At 39.3% G+C, this 17163-nt stretch overlaps 1 long non-coding RNA gene across 1 annotated transcript; it reads left to right on the forward strand.

Moving 5' to 3' along the window:
• Nucleotides 1-246: 246 nt before the first annotated feature.
• LOC129531913 (uncharacterized) lies at nucleotides 247-5521 on the forward strand. Its single transcript, XR_008677382.1, has 3 exons — nucleotides 247-333; nucleotides 5048-5109; nucleotides 5385-5521. It is a non-coding gene; the product is annotated as an uncharacterized lncRNA (long non-coding RNA).
• Nucleotides 5522-17163: the final 11642 nt, after the last annotated feature.

The raw sequence follows: 17163 nt of genomic DNA on the forward strand, positions 1-17163 counted from the left end.
AAAAATTAAGACAGGGACAAGAGGCCGGGTGCAAAGGCTCACATCTCTAATGCCAACACTCTGGGAGGCTGAGGCAGGAGAATTGCTTGACCCCAGGAGTTCAAGACCAGCCTGGGCAACATAGTGAGACCCTGTCTCTACAGAAAAAAATTAGCCAGGAGTGGTGGTCTGCATCTGTAGTCCCAGCTACTTGGGAGACAGAGGTGGCAGGATTGCTTGAGCCTGGGAAGTCAAGGCTGCAATGAGCTGTGATCGCACCATTGCACCCCAGCCTGGGTGACAGAGTGAGATCTTGTCTCAAAAAACAAACAAACAACAAAACAGGGACAAGAGGTGAGACACGGTAGCTAGCTACCCTAGTGTAACTTACGTATGTGTGTGTGTGTGTATGTGTGTGTGTGTATGTATATATTACACTAGGAAGGAAAATATATCTGGACATCTATATCCAGGTACCCAGATATTATATATACATATATATATATATATAGCAAGAAGCGTGGTTTTGACAGAAGCCAGGCCAAGCTCATAATATTTCTGTTCATCCATTTACTAGTTACATGACTTGAATCAACTATTTTCTGTATCTGTAAAATCTGAAACTGATGCCTTACTGATTTCTAAAGAAGCCCAAATAAGTTAGCATGTATGAACATGCTTAACCATTACCCAATACACAGGAGGCACCTAAATATTTTTTAAAATTCTTTCTAACAATAATACTAGGCAGACTGCCACAGACACAAATTGAGTATACTTAATAATATATATACCCAGACAATTTATTCTCAAGACACCACAGAGAATCTGGAAGTGGGCAGTAGGCTATTTTATAGACCATTTTCTATCTTCCAGATTCTAGACTGACATGGCAATTCCTGGACAGCTGATGTCATGCTAGTCATATGCTCAGAGACCAAAGATCAGAGTCTGTACTGGCCTTGGTGGTACCTTTAGCTAACAAGAAAGGGACATGTGATGGGTTAGTGAGGCAGATGTGGCACCTATCATAGAAGTAAATACAACCAAAGGTAAGAAAAGTTGAAACTGGGTCAAGTAGAGAAGGAAGCAGTCCACCAATGCTCATCATGTCAAACACAATAAGTGCTTTGGCTGGGCAGACATAAAATGCTTTCTCTGTAATTATTAGCAGCTGTTGCCTGAGAATTATTTTGAGCTTACTCCAATATAAAAAGTAAGACAGGACGAGTAAGCACTTTTCTTTAACTGCATGACCTTTAAGGAAGAAAGCACAAAGCATAGAGATTTGCTTGAAGCAGCCATAGGAACTATCTCTGTAACCTTCACATGACTTGGTACAGTCCAACTCCCCGACGAAGAAAGCAGGGGTCTTGACAGAACAAACTTTCAGCAGAGTGCACATGAAGATTTGAACCGTGTTTCATTGCTGCTTCTTTTCTTTGCTGAAGTCCGCTAACTTCTCTGTCATGGGCATTTGCTAACACATCTCTTGTTGGAATAGCAAAGCAAAAAACAAAGGCAGACAAGCTCGCCACATCCTTTTAATCTTTAGCCTTACAAATGTTTTGATTTATCAAATTCATACCACCTGACACCTCTCTTTGCCTAAGATTAGACAACTAATTAAGTGTCTAGAGTGAGGGCAAGAGAGAAGTAGTGGAATATAAATACCAATTGGGAGCTTTAGCTCCTGGGCAGGTGGTGGTGAAATTAGCAGGAGTAGAAATATGGAAGGACATAACGGGGAAGATTCATTTGAATGCCCCATAGGACACTGAGTTGGTGCTGTCCATAAGTACTTAGATATACATATGGATCATCGGCCGAAATAGAGAAGTAACTGAACAAGATCAATACAAACCTACAATACAATGCTAGGAAGGCACCAAAAAATTCTGTGTAAACTTCTCCGTCTCTAGAAGTCAGATTTGCTTAGGAATTCAAGTAGGAACTGTAGTGGTTTGGAAAGCATGTTTCTATCTTACCAAAGGAGGAACAGAAGATGACCGACCACAAAATTTGAAGAAGATAGGCTGATTAACCTGGGGGATAAGAGAGATTTTCTAAGCCAAAAGATTGAGATCTTCGCAGACAGGTAGAAAAATTAAAATGCCATCTTGAAGACCAGAAGAGATTGATATGACAGGGAAAGGACACCCCCACCTTCACCTGCCCTCTTCAGGGGCTTAGAAAAGGGGAAGATGGGTCAGTTGCTACCAAGTAAGAAATTGTGACCTCTTGTAACAAAGGAGAAGACAGCTGAGAGAACAGAAAACTATTGAGAAGCATTTTTAAAGCCACAAATAGAAATGAAAAATTGATTGGCTAAGCTTAAATATTGAGAGAAGTCTACGAAGTGATTACAGAGTATCTGGACTGATATGGTGGGGGAAGATGAGGAAGAGCAGCCTCAAAGCCTTAGAGCATATTGGGTAACTAAGCATAAACAATGAATAAGCAGAGACTCTAGGCAAATATGAAGTGGAAAAAATATATTTAGAATAAAGGGTGACATGATTGATCAGGAATTCCTAGAGCAGTACCAAGAGACAGAAAAGAGCTGAGTCACTATTAAGAGAGAGAATTGACTCTCAACCTTTGGACACTGAGAGAGCTATTAAATAACTCAGTTCCCCAAGTGTGTTTCATTCCCCATGAGGCCCACATATAGAACTACTCCTGTGCTTCCATGAGATTTCTATTGCCTTTCTTCTACAAATATCTTTACACTAAATCCCTCAGTACTTAACAGAGTCTGACATAAGTTGTCCCTTTTTCTGGCAGCCAAAATTGCCTAACATGCTAAGAAGTGAACTTCATCCTTCTTACAGTGTAGTGGCCAAAAATGGATAAAATCCTACAGATTTATGCTTCCCAGTGAGGAGTAAAAAGAGATTATTACCTTCTGCACTGTGGACATTATCCCCTTTATCCTTTTATTGGCAGCCTCATCAGATTGCTGCTTATACTGACCTCTGTGCCAAGAATCCTCAATTCTTTCATTACTTATGTATTCTTTCAACATATATTTATTGGGCTCCTTGTATGTGCTAGGCACTGTTCAAGGCACTGAAGATGCAAAAGTAAGCTACACTGTCCCTGCCCTCATGGAGTTTAGCATCTAGTGGTGGAGACAGACACTGAACAAGTATCACACTCATGGAAGCTGATTCATTACACACAAGTGAGGAGATGGCCCCAGAACCACTCATGCTCACCATGAGACTGTCTGCCATCGTCCTCCACCCCTCCCCTGGCAGGAAAACAGAGGAGCTTTAGAGCTCCCTCCCAGGGGAGACTCACTGTCTCTACCACTATCTCTGCTTTATCTTCACTTACTTCAGTCAGCACAAAAAACTCAGGCCTCTCAGGAGATCCCACAAACCCAAACTCCAATATCCGTAAGGCTGTGACTTCAGCTCCCACCCCATCTCCAACTCCTCCAACCCTTCTGCTGTACCCTGGAGAGTGCTCAATGCATCATCACTACCCAACATCCTCAAAATGTCCATGAATGTTCCTGTCTCTTAGGGCTCCAACTAAAAGCCACCTCTTCCCTGAGTTCCCTGCTTCCTCTCCAGCCCTCTCAGGTTGTGGCTGTTACAGGTCTCTAGGCCTGGAGGTGGGAAATGTGTCCTCCTTGCTCCGCTTCCAAATCGTTTTCCATCTCTCCTCCTAACCCCTAAACACACACACACACACAGCTTCGAATCTCATGTCATCAGACAACACTATCCATTATCTTCCCTATAGGAGTCATTTACTCATCTGCCCTTTCCTCCTCCTTAAACTTCTCCCAACACCTTTACCCCACCCCTCTCCTGCCACTCCTAACTAATGACCCAACTCCCCTTTTCAATGATAAAACAGGAGAAATCCGAAGAGAACTTAAACAAGTTCTTCACATCTACCTGCCTAATTATATCTGAGTCATGTACTCTCCATTTTTGTCACTACTGATGAATTATTTGTACTCTTAAAGTTACTTAAGTGTCTACTCAAGGGCTTTGCTTTAGCAACTCTTCCATTTCTTGTTCACACAGGGGGATGTTTCCCAATAGCTTATAAAGATAAACATATTACACTATATATACTGTATATACTCTGGAATATATATATAATAGTGTGTATATATATACTGTATATACACTGTATATATTCTGGAAACCTAGCTCTCCACTTAAAAATTAGGTTGCCTTTAGTGAGCTTTGTTATGTGTCTAATTTTCAATTTCCTCATCTATCCAATGTGAAAATTAATGCCAATTTCATAAAGTTGTTGAGTAGGTTAAATGACTTACCATATGCAAAGTACTTTATACAAAAAAAGCGTTCAATAAATGTTAGCTCCAAATTTCCTCAACACTGCGGGTTAAGCACAGGTAAACAATGGAGAAATGAAAACATTACTTTGTTCAAATGAACTGCACTCAAGCTATTCTGATAACACACTGTACAAACTTCTCGTTATCTTTCACTTCCAGCTCTTGTCTTCACAAACCTATTATTTTGACTCTACCATTCACTACAGCCAAGATGAGACACCAAAATGGTATCTATTTTTAAACACTTACTTAAGGATGCAGAAAGGAAAATCTATTTCTAATGATTTTATGCCTAATCTGTGATACTTGGTAGATGAAAAATTGGTCTCCTTCTTCAACTGTAACTGTTCTTAGAAGTCACTTAATTTAAAAATATATATTAATCAATATAACATATACACATGGTAACAAAGCAAATAGCACATATGATAAAAAGCAAAAATAGCACCCACATCTTTCTCTTCTTACCCCCAATACCACATCCTAGAAGCAAACTCTTCCAATTGTTTCTGCTTGTAGTTTTAGTGGTTACCTCCCTAATTCCAGATACTACGATTTTATCTCTATTTTGATTTATCCACTTTAGATAGTATCTAATTAATCCCATACATGAGAGCTTGAAATTCAGGTCACTTACTCATCTCTATTCTTTTCAATATATATTATTAGTATTAATAATTCTATCAGTTATCTTTATATCTTTAAATAATATATTTAAACCTCTATTTCTTATCCCATCAGCTTTTGCAGTATCTCTTGCAACTCACTTATTGAAGGCATAATTTAATGTAAGCTTCAAAAGGGTAAGAAGTTTTGTCTGTCTTTTCCCCCTTTCTCTGTATCTCAAGTACCTAAAACAACATCTGCACCCAGTAGATTCTCCGCAAATATTTGTCAAGTGAATGAATGAATGACTGCATTAATGGTATCAGTGTATTGGCATCCTTACCCTTCCTTCTACGTGTTCTATTTTTCCTCCTATCCATTATACCTTTGGGGTTTTTTTTACCATGTAAGTTTATTAATATTTGCATTCAGTCCTGCAAGCACAGAAAAGCCTTCTATGCTTTATCCATAGGTGACTAGGACTAGAAGTCTTTGCTTTTCCCAAACGTTATTCAGTTTTAGAGAAGAGCCACCTGATGTTTTGCCTGCATGTTGGTTTGGGGAAGAAGGACTGAGGTACCTACTGGTTGCAGCAGCTTCATTACAGACCTCAAACAAATCCGCTGATTTCAACTTCAGTTCTTATTCCCTTGCTATGGACTCAGGCCAGAGATTTTCTGGGATTTTGCAGAAGAGATTGACTTATATCTATCTCCTTGTAGCTTATCATCTATAAACCGATGAATTTCTCAGCCTATTTCATTCACCAAAATATTCCCATTCATTTTCAATCTCCCAAAATTTATTAAAATAATTTGTTTGTTGGTTTATCCACAATTTCATTGTCTACAATGTCATTAGTTTACTTCTCTTTGTGCATCTCTACTTTTTTCTTAGTAGATGTTAAAATGAAGACTTGTACCTTGTCTGACATCTTAACTAGAAGCATTAGAAGTAATTTTTAAAGTGTTCTATTTAATTTGTGTGTATGTGAAAGAATTATGGGATACAGATGATTTGTTACAGACAACTTCTTGCCTTTCTTGCTCTGACCCTGACTTCTCACATGAACTATAATATACAGTTGATCTTTGAACAACAAAGCTTTGAACTGTGTAGGTCCACTTACACATGGATTTTTTCAGTAAAAGTTACACCAAGTATGCCTTACTCTCTTGCCTCCCCTTCCACCTCTTCACCTCTTCTGCCTCTGCCACCCTAAGACAGCAAGATCGACCTCTTCTGTTCCTCCTTCTCCTCAGCCTAGTCAATGTGAAAATGACAAGGATGAAAACCTTTATAATGATCCACTTAATAAATGGTAAATACATTTTCTCTTCCTTATAATTTTCTTAATAGCAGTTTCTTTTCTCTGGCTTACTATATTGTAAGAATACTGTATATAATACATATACAAAATATGTGTTAATCGACTATTTGTTATCAATAAAGCTTTGAGTCAACAGTAGGCAATTAGTAGTTAAGTTTTGGGGGCGTCAAAAGTTATATGCAGATTTTTGACTGCATGGGGGGCTTGGTGCCCCTAATCCCCCTGTTGTTCAAGGGTCAACTGTATTTAATACGTTAGTGTTGATTCTCTTAATGTTCCTTTTTTATTTTTATTTTATTTCAGAGACTTATGTTAATTACGTGATCCATCTTTTAAGACACTTTTTAAATTTGACAAAAATCTAGTTAATAAGAAAATGAATTTAAAAAATAAAACCTCCCTCCTCTCTATATACATACTGCAGACAAGCTCAAATCCTCCCTCATAGAGAATCAAGAAGAGGGAGGAGTGAGGAGGGGTGAACAGGCAATTGTGATCTGGCTTCTTCCTTATATGGCCACAGACCCAGTGTATGGGCACAACCAGTGTTTCCAAGGTGATGAGTCTAGAGAATTCTAGAAAAAATGTCCAACAACTGCCTACACTTATCATACTTCTACATGAACAGAAGCAATTCTCTTACCAATATTCCTTGATTTATCCAATAAACATTATTTTGGAAGGAAGGAGTGTCATATTTATTGATTATACTATGTTCTAACTCTTCTACCTGTGTTACATTTTCTGATTGTTACAACAAAATTAAGAAGTAGGTATCATAGTAGACTTGTCACTTGAAGACTTAACCTTGGGGATTTTAGCTATTTTTCAGTAACCCCAAAAGTGTATAACGTGTAATTTTTCAAAAGCATTCATTTGGCCAGGAGTGGTGGCTCACGCCTGTAATCTCAGCACTTTGGGAGGCCGAGGCGGGCAGATCACGAGGTCAGGAGGTCGAGACCATCCTGACTAACACGGTGAAACCCCGTCTCTACTAAAAGTACAAAAAATTAGCCGGGCGTGGTGGTGGGCCCCTGTAGTTCAAGCTACTTGGGAGGCTGAGGCAGGAGAATGGCGTGAACCCGGGAGGCAGAGCTTGCAGTGAGCCAAGATCGTGCCACTGTACTCCAGTCTGGGCAACAGTGCAAGACTCCATCTCAAAAAAAAAAAAAAAAAAAAAAAAAGCATTCATTTGATGCTGATGCCAAGTTGAAGGCTGAAGTAGTTGAGCAAGTCATTAATCAGGGAGTAAGATGGAATTATTCTGAGCACCCCTATTTCAGCTTGAGTTTGTATTCTCACCTCTCTATTGTAGCTCTCCAGAAATATTCTGGTAGTATTCTTGCATTTGAGTATTCCCATGCCTCAAGATTGTTCCTTAAATATTTCAAGGGTCTGTTATAATCCATACGTAAAATAATGTGACAATGTTCACTCAAGAAAAATGTCAAACTAGTATTTAAGATCATTTTTTTCTCGCCTCCAAAATTCATGTTCTTCCTTTGCTAACCACTAAGCTTCCCTTAATGCTGGGGATAAAACTGCAGCAATAATCACTGTTTCCTACAAATCTACAGCCCCATAAGGAAGGGGGTACCTCTCGCAGCAGCACACTATGCTTCATGCAGGCCGAAGATTCCTCCAGAGTCAACCAGGCAACAATGAAGATTTGTTACAAAATTAACTCCCTCCTAACGACCAAAAGGATAAGAAGAGCAAATGCAAATCACTCAATTAAATCAGTCAAACAACCAGTTTAATAACAGGTAGAGATTTGTGGCCTGAGGAGAATATGAATTAATTATGAAAAATTGACAAAGAAACCAAAATTGGGTTAAGAAGCAATGGCCTAAGTTCTGCCAAACTCAGAGACAGTCTATGACTCAGACAGACTGTGGTTCACCAGCTTCTTGGTAAGTTGGAGGAGTTTCATGAAACTTCATTGTTCTAGTTCATAATAAGGTGGAGCGTGAAGTGTTCCAGTTGTTTTCAGCAACAAGTAAATCAGTGCCTTTGGGCATGGGCGATACTTGGTCAATGACTGAATCTGTTCCTGCCTCCAAAATTTCTCAGCTTGGTTTCTTCAAACCAATTAACTCTGTTTTAGTAAGAGGAGGTTTGCCCATACCTTCTTTAACGAGATTAATATCAGTCCTTCCATAAAATCACTAATGTATAAAAACAACCCCAAATCTCCATCCTTGATTGACTCCAGCAGATATTTATGAGTTTTTCCTGCTGGGTGTCACATATGCTGTTTGATACGGATGTGGACTTCAGTTCTGTTCTTTTTTCCAAGAAAAAATTTCAAAACAACTTTTAAAAAAGATGACGTGGGCCCTATGCTGCTTAGTTAGCTGAGATGCCCTTAGATAAGAATTGTAACCATTTAGAAGGCACGTAGGCTAGTTAATCAATGAAATTATCAGTGTTTTCTCTTAAAGAAAATAGTACACAGAAAAGGTAAAATCTAACTCAAATTGCATATAATAATTGCTGAAGACATTTATATGACACTTCAGAGCTACAGAATACCTTCACATCCACGATTTCCCTGAATCCTTAGAAGATTGTTGGGAGATAGATGTTATTTTCTTTTTAACAGGTTGAGTATCTTGCCTGAGGTGACACAGGTGCTGCATGACCACAGCCAACTCCACTTATATGTAATTTCTTTACTGAGAGCAAACCTGACCTCTGCTAAGTGAGGTGCTGGGGTTACAACCATGAATAAGACAATGTCTTTCTTCACATTGTGTTTGCAGTGTGCATACACGCATTGTCAGTAAAATGTCTAATACTTGTTGGAATCAGATAGAAAGCAGTGTTTTTTGCCAACAGACAAGAAAACTCCTGTCAGACATGATTCTGGTTCAGCTTGACCTGACCCGCTTCAGCTTTGACCTGGGAAGATCATAAATCATGATGAAAACATTGCCCAGTCCTTGTTCCCATTACCTCTTTGCCAGATCCACACAAGTTGCCAAGGGACTGATTTATCAGATTGTTGTTATGAGGACGGCTAATGCCACATTCATCGTGCCAGGTAGTATCTGTACCCAAGATCCTCCCTAGGAAAAAGCAGCAAGAGTTGAAGTTCCGAGAACTAAGAGGAAACTACGACCTAAGAGAGGTCACCTATGACCACAGGTCAGCTAGGTGTGAATGAAAAATTATTCTGCTGATTTATGAAGTGGAAAATATGACAGGAACTAGTGTTTATTCTAGTAAATTCCATGAATTTTACTGAAATCCTGTCAAAAACCAATATGTGAATCTTTCAAACTGTTAGCCAAAGGCAAATGTTAGTGGTCTGATTAGTGGAGTTATCCCAGCAAGCATGTAAAATGTCACAAATGACTTTAACCTGGGTTAGCCTTGTCCTTCCACTTGCCTCTCTCTGCACTGAGACACCTCCCTCTTGTATATTGAGGAATGAGCTTTGTCCCTCATATCTTTCCTGAACCCAGGGAGTTACTCTGGCATCGCCATGACTCACTCTGCAGCCGGGAACCATCTAGAACGTGCAATCATTGTCTTCATTGACAGAGGCCACCTTTCCTTCACATGGGGCCAGCAACAGGAAAGGCTGTTTTTTTTTTTCTTTTTTCTGCCCAACCTATTTGTTTCCCACAGTGTCATCCTACAAAGCAGTACAGGTATATCAGTTGTTACTGATTGGCAAGATAACCAAAGGAATTGGACAGAAAAAGCAGTAGTTTAGTCTAAGAGAGATAGTCTAGGGGCAAAGCATCCAGCAAGTTGAAGGCCTTGCAGTGGTTCCTGCGTGAACTCTCCCCAACTCATAACCTGTTGCCCTGTCTGCACCTTTCTGGTGTAATCTCTGCTCCTTATGTAATCTCTAGATGCAAACCTCCACCTTTGCAAACCCTCACCCTTAACCTCAGTGGTCATCCTTCCCTCATGGGTTAGTAACCCTGAGTCATTCCATCTAGAATAAATTCCAGAGGTGCTCCAGCTGGGCAGTCCAAAGTGGTGCCATCCCAGGTAAATGTCATGTCTGGGTCCTCTCTGAGAATTTCCCATTAATGAAGGCTGTAGACATTCCTCTTTCTTCAGCTATTATCCTGTGAATGACTGTCAGCCAATATACACATATCTCTAAAGGACAGACATTCACTCTTAGGGATGGGATAGCCAGAGTGTAACTAGAAATCACAAAGTGGTAGCCACAAACATGTTTTATTTGGGGCTGCATTTAAAAAGAAGAGAGAGAGAGAGGGAATCAGTTTCTGGGGCAGACAGAATAATAGTCCCCTCCAGAAGTCCATGTCCTAACCCAGAACCTGGGAATATGCTTATTTCCAAGGCAGAAGGGACTTTGCAGATGAGAATAAGTTAAGGATCTTGAGGTGAGGAGGTTATGCCGGATTAATCAGGTGGGCCCGATGGAATCACAAGGGTCCATATAAGGGAAAGAAGGATGAAGGAGAATCAGAGTGAGAGAAATAGAGGTGATCAAGGAAGCAGAGGGTCAGAGACAGAGAGATGTGAAGACGCTATGCTGCTGGCTTTGAAGGTAGTGGTGGAGGCCACAAGCCAAGAAATGCAGGTGGCTAAAAACCAGAGAAGGCAAGGAAATGGATTCATCTGTAGAGCTTCAGAAGGGAGCATAGCCCACCAACACCCTGATTTCCACCCATGACAAACATCTGACCTCCAGAACTATAAGATGGTAAATTTGTATTGTTTAAGCCACTGTCTGTGGTAACTTGTTACAACATCAATAGGAGGCTGATACAGTTTCCACCATTTAAAAGCAGAAGTTTTGAGGTTAAAAAAAAATCTTTCAGACCTCTCTTGGAAAATAGAAAAAAAATCCGTCCACAGAAGGTCTACTTTCCAGGACAGAATTGGCATAGTAGCCTCTGCCTCTGTTAGAAGCAGAATGGGGTCTGCAGTTCTGTACCACTCCTACTTTCTCTGTGTTCTCAAATGCTGAGGGTGAAGAGCCAGCTACGGATTAATATGGACTTGGAGGTTGCGATTCATGGCTGCCCTCTTCACTCGGTACCCTTTCATCACAAGTGGTCACACCATTCTTCCTCTGCCCTTTTACTGACTTGAACAATAGCCTAAATGGCCAGTCATTTGAAGTTTAAAAATTTGCCAATGGAAGGCTTCTGCTTTTATCTTTGCCTCTGAAAGACATTAGACAGAAAATTGGAATGAACCAGGGATGAGAGGTAAGTGAGTCCACAGGCAAGCAAGAAGGAGGGACAGAATCACCCAGGTAAGTATCACCAATGTGGCTCCATATGATCCTGGGTTCAGACAGTTTACTTTGACAGTATTATTTCATAGGTCATTTGTAGTTATCACCTACACAAATGAGGATTCTGCAGATTATGATCACTTGAAGTCCTAGCTTTTTATTTTTTTCAATGTGAGGGAAGAGGGAGCCTAAATTAGATCTTAGCAATATCTGGTCAGTGATTAATGTATACTACGTTTTATAAAATTATCTTTTAAATCCAGTGAATGTTAGCCAGAATTTGGGTTGTTTTGTCTGAAAAGAAAAGCTTTGGCCACAAAACAATCTTCTAATGGTCTTGAAAATAGAAATGCATAATGCTGAATGTTCTTAAAGTGTGCCCAAAGTAAAGTATTTCTGCCATGGAAACCACCCGCTTAGCAACTTGACCACTAAAGAATGTTTCCACTCTATAGAGAGCATCTATGGCCAAGCCAGGAATACCAATGATGAGCTGTAAATGCTTGCAGTTATACAAAAGGCCACTTTATAAAATGGCAGTTGGTATTTTTCTTTTCCAGTAACACTGAATATCAAAAGGCAGCACCGACAGTACATTTCCAGAAATCATAATCATTTCCTCAGTTAAAAACACCTATTCAGAGCCTTCACCTGTTAACAGGCAACTTTACCTGGCTTTATTTTTATAACACCTCTGACAGCTCAACTCTGCAACTGGCCAATCATTGTGGACAGGCCAGTTCTATTATTAGATTGGTTTTGAAGAGTAAGCAGTCCAGAATAGTGGCAGAGATTTCTTCTCCAAAATTGGCTGTTCCCTCTCAGTGTAAACTCTAGTCAAAGAACTATTCTCTCTGGGAAATGGATTTGGAAAATGAGGTAGTTTTAAACTGCTTGTGTGAATACATTTTTTCTTTTCTTTCTTTTTTTTGTTTTTGTTGTTTTATTTTTGTTTTAGATGGAGTCTTGCTCTTGTTGCCCAGGTTGGAGAGCAATGGCGCGATTTCGGCTCACTGCAACCTCCGCCTCCTGGGTTCAAGCAATTCTCTTACCTCAGCCTCCCTAGTAGCTAGGATTACAGGTGCCCACCACCATGCCCAGCTAATTTTTGTATTTTCAGTAGAGATGGGGTTTCACCATGTTGGCCAGGCTGGTCTCGAACTCCTGACCTCAGGTGATCCACCCGCCTCGGCCTCCCAAAGTGCTGGGATTACAGGCGTGAGCTACCGCGACTGGCCATGAATACATTGTTTCATGAACTAAGTCACTCTTTTCTCTGTGGTACATGTGATGTCAAAGTGCACCACGTGGGGATACACATTGTTAACCTATTTGTTTTGGGACCTATTTGTTTTGTATTAGTGTGCTAGGGCTGTTTTAACAAAGTCTCACAAATTAGGTGGCTTACAAAATAAATTTACTGTCTCTCAGTTCTGGAGGCTAGAAATCCAAGATCAAGATGTTGGCAGGGTTGGTCCCTTCTGAGGGTTCTGAAAGAGAATCTGTTCCATGCCTCTCTCACGGCTTCTAGTGGTTTACTGGCAACCATGGGAATACTTTGGGTGCATCACCCTGGTCTCTTTCCAGGGTGAGGAAAGTCAACTTTCCTCCATATTATACTCTGATCTTGTCCTCTTTCCCTGCTCTATCCCTTGTGACTGCATTTATTCCTTGGCTCCAAGATCACCTTTAGGCAGCTGATTCTGTATAAGTTGCTATTTCTAGCCTTGACTTCTCTACCTAGCTACAAACTCATGTTTCCAGTTGTTTGTATCTGAACGGCAGTAAAACTAAAACTGAAAACATCATCTCATTCTCCTTGAGCCATCTTCTCCTACTACATTGTTTCTGTTAATTTATTATTCTTGTATTCAGCCGTCTTTTCCTATTACATTGTTTCTGTTAATTTATTATTCTTGCATTCAGCCAGAATGTACCTTGTGGTCATCATACATTTTTTTTTCTCTTGTCCTCTTATATCCCGTTTTTCTAGAATCCTGTTGTCTCTGTTTCTGATATGTAAATTTTCTGCCTCTGAGTCGTACTAGTCCAGATCCTCATTGCTTTTCACCTGGGTGGCTTAAATTGCTCCCTGTTAGCCTCTCTTTGCTGCATTCTAAACTATTCCCTGTTCATCCGCTTTAACCTTCCAAAAGTTCAGCTGAAAAACATTTGTTCCCCCATTCTCTATAAATTTCAAACTGAGACATAAATTTTAAACTAGTATTTGTAACTGCTATACTGTGGATATACTCTTCTGGTTTTCCTCATCACCTGCCAGTGCTGCACAGGTACCCACTTTGTATTAGTCCATTCTCACACTGCTAATAAAGACATACTTGAGACTGGGTAATGTATAAAAGAAAGAGGTTTCATTGATTCACAGTTCAGCATGGCTGGGGGGGCCTCAGGAAACTTACAATCATGGCAGAAGGAGAAGCAAACACATCCTTCTTCACTTGGCGGCAACAAGAGCAGAACAAAGCAGAGGGAAAGCCCCTTATAAAACATCAGATCTCACTATCATGAGAACAGCATGGAGGTAACGGCCCCCATGATTCAATTACCTCCCACTGGGTCCTACTCATGACATGTGGGGATTATGGGAAATACAATTCAAGATGAGATTTGGGTGGGGATACAGCCAAACCACATCACTCTTCTTTGGCCAAACTAGACAACTTTCTTTGTTTCTTTTCTTTTCTTTTCCTTTCTTTTCTTTTTTTTAATTAAAGGATTTGATAGAAATGGATTATTCCCAACTATGCATCCTTATGGCCAAAGACTTACTTATTCCATATTCTACATAAAGTCATTTTCTGACAGACTAACAGGATCTGTGATGGCTAGCATTTTATTTGATCCTTTTTTATTCCACTTAACATGAGCCCTAATAAAGAGATGGGCTCATGGCATACACTCAACAAGTGTAGTAGCTGACAGCTTTACCAATAGGCCTTGCTTTAGAGTTATTAGCATGCTTATCTATTCTGTCTGCTAGATTGTAAGCTCCTAGAAAGTGAGGATTCTATTTTATTCATCTCTATAAGCCCTGACAATGGTTTGTTCTGGGCCTCGAATAGACAACCAAGAAAGACTGTTAATTTAAACTAAAAACTGTGTTGGAAAACCAACTTAACACACCAAGAAATTGTGTTCCCAGCCAATATATGAGCAGAAGGTTGAAATTATTATTTGATCTTAAATATCTTGTTAAATTTGCATTAACCACTAGATTATGTAACTTTATCTTTGAAACGTCATAACACCTCTCTTACAAATGTTCCATAGGCTGCTAATGGCTGGGGACTTGGAAAAGAGGGGTGGGAAACAGGAGAAGGAAGCTTCATATGCTTATAAACTCTATTGAAAGTGGAAAAAGAAAAAATAATCTTAAATCTTAGTCTTAAGAACGTCCCCATAGACAAAATTTGCAAACATAGTTATTTCTATTGCTCTTTAGTACAAGATTTCTTGCAAGAGACAAGGCCTAGCTTTGCCTAATTATTTAAATTGAACAGTCAGTAATAAATGTTGGTCTTCTTGGGCTTCCCCACAAGCTGACAATGAATCATCCTGGTCTATATTTCTAATTTATCTTGGAGTCTGAACTCACCTACAGAGGGATGGGAGACTACTTTCTTCAAAATGACATCTTTGGTTTCCCCTCAGCTGGTGGGATACATATTCAATTACAATGATGCTGGGATTTCTAAAAATGTAGAAGAATTTGATACTGTAACAGTTGTCAGAGCACCTTGCTTGAAACAAATGAAATCTAAAAATGTAGGTAAATGAGTATGAAAAATATTCACCATTGTATCTATGTAGGAGGCATAGGGATCGCTTCCCACAGCAAGTTGCTCTAGCCTAGGATACTTTAAAATGTAATTCAAGTTGTAAAATGTGATAGACATTATTATTTCCAGAAAATATCTACCAAATTATAGATTGAAAATCAATTGTATATAAGTCACTGTTTTGTAGATCCTATTTCAAAATCAAGCCACAACTACATGAAAGAACTTGTCTGGGTCTTCAGAAATGATCCAATATTCAGGATAATTGTTGTTTACTGTGAAGGGCAGTCAAAAACCAAACCAGTTCTGAGTATTCAGATTAGCTCAGTGTTTCAGAGGTTAAGCAGTGGAGGCAGGTGTCTAGGCTTAGATCCCAACTGTATCCCCTAGTAACTACATTAGCTTTGACAAAGGTATCTAACCTCATTACGCATCAAGTTCTCATCTATGAAATAAGGATAAGCGTTGCCTTCCTCAAAAGCTTACTATGAACATTAAAAGAGACTGTACATAAACGGCCTACTCCAAAGCAGCCACTCAAGCTACTTTAGCTATTTTTAATTCATAGCAGTCGGTTACTCTATCAAATTAAGCTGATAACTATGCTTCTTTTTTTTTTTTTTTTTTTGTGGCACTGAGGTATTTGGATTTCTATGGCTTTTTAAAAACAGCTTTATTGAGATATAATTCACATACTATACATTTCACCCATTTAAAGTATACAACTTAAAGGCTTTTAGCATGTTCAGAGTTCAGTAGCCATCATCACATCTAATTTTAGATCATTTAAAAAAATTTTTTGCTTAATAAATTAATTAATCTTTTAAAAAAATTTGTCATATTATTCCTGCCTCTTACAATTATTGCTAGGTTCTCTGTAAGGATATGTTGAATGAAAGAAGAAACCACTTTATTACTGGAACTGCCAGTATTTTTGAAGTTGGAGAAATGAATAAAATATAATTAGCATGAGGACAATTCTGGATGAGTTTTGTCTTCCTGGCTGTGTCACAGGAAGTCTAAGACCAATCCAGCTTGTAGAGCACAGAAAAAGCCACAAAAGTATTATTTTTCAACAGCTGGCTTGTAGGTTGGATAGTCTGCCCTGAGAATAGAATGAGTCTCTTGATCCAAATATATATAATATTTTTTAAAGGCTTGGGGGAGTAGCAAGGGCAACCCTATACTCCTAGGTGGTGTACAGAGTAGTAATAAAAAGTCACAGGGTGGGAGATCGTGAATGTCTTTAAAATTCTGAGGTCTGAAAAAGAACTCTGGATAAAAAGTACCTTAAGGTACATTACTTCACTTTAAGGACAGGGGAGTCTATTGATGTTTATTTCATCCCTAGCCAAGCAAAGATTGACTAAGATCAGCTATCCATGACTCAGCATTTGAGGGAGAGGGTTCTATTTAGTGTTAGCTTGGACAGGACACAGAAAGTTAGTACCTGGGCAGGAAATTTAAACCCTAGCAGTGGTATTCCAAGGTCGTGGTTCTGAGGTTGAGGTGAGATGGGCTAAAAATGAGATCAAATGGCAAATGAAGGAAAACTGGAACTACTTCACAAACTTGCCTAGGTTGAGTTCTGTTCAAAACATCCACAAACACACATTCACCAACATTCACATTCCTTGGTTCATACACACTGATTGAAAACATATTAGACTTTGGATTTTTCTTAAATAAATCAATAGGTTCTTAGCAAGCTAAATATGTTTATTGTTAACAGTCACCAGAAGTTTCTTTGGACTAGTTCAGGCAACAGCTGCATAAATATTTCTCACACTGGCTGTCTGCCCCACTCGACTCTTTAAAGGAAAGACCACATCTTTTTTTTTTCCAGTTTAGTTCACTGGTTGTATCTCATGTGGACTGACTAAAG

The sequence above is a fragment of the Gorilla gorilla genome, chromosome 11 (assembly GCF_029281585.2).
Source record: "Gorilla gorilla gorilla isolate KB3781 chromosome 11, NHGRI_mGorGor1-v2.1_pri, whole genome shotgun sequence".
Lineage (NCBI taxonomy): Eukaryota > Metazoa > Chordata > Mammalia > Primates > Hominidae > Gorilla > Gorilla gorilla.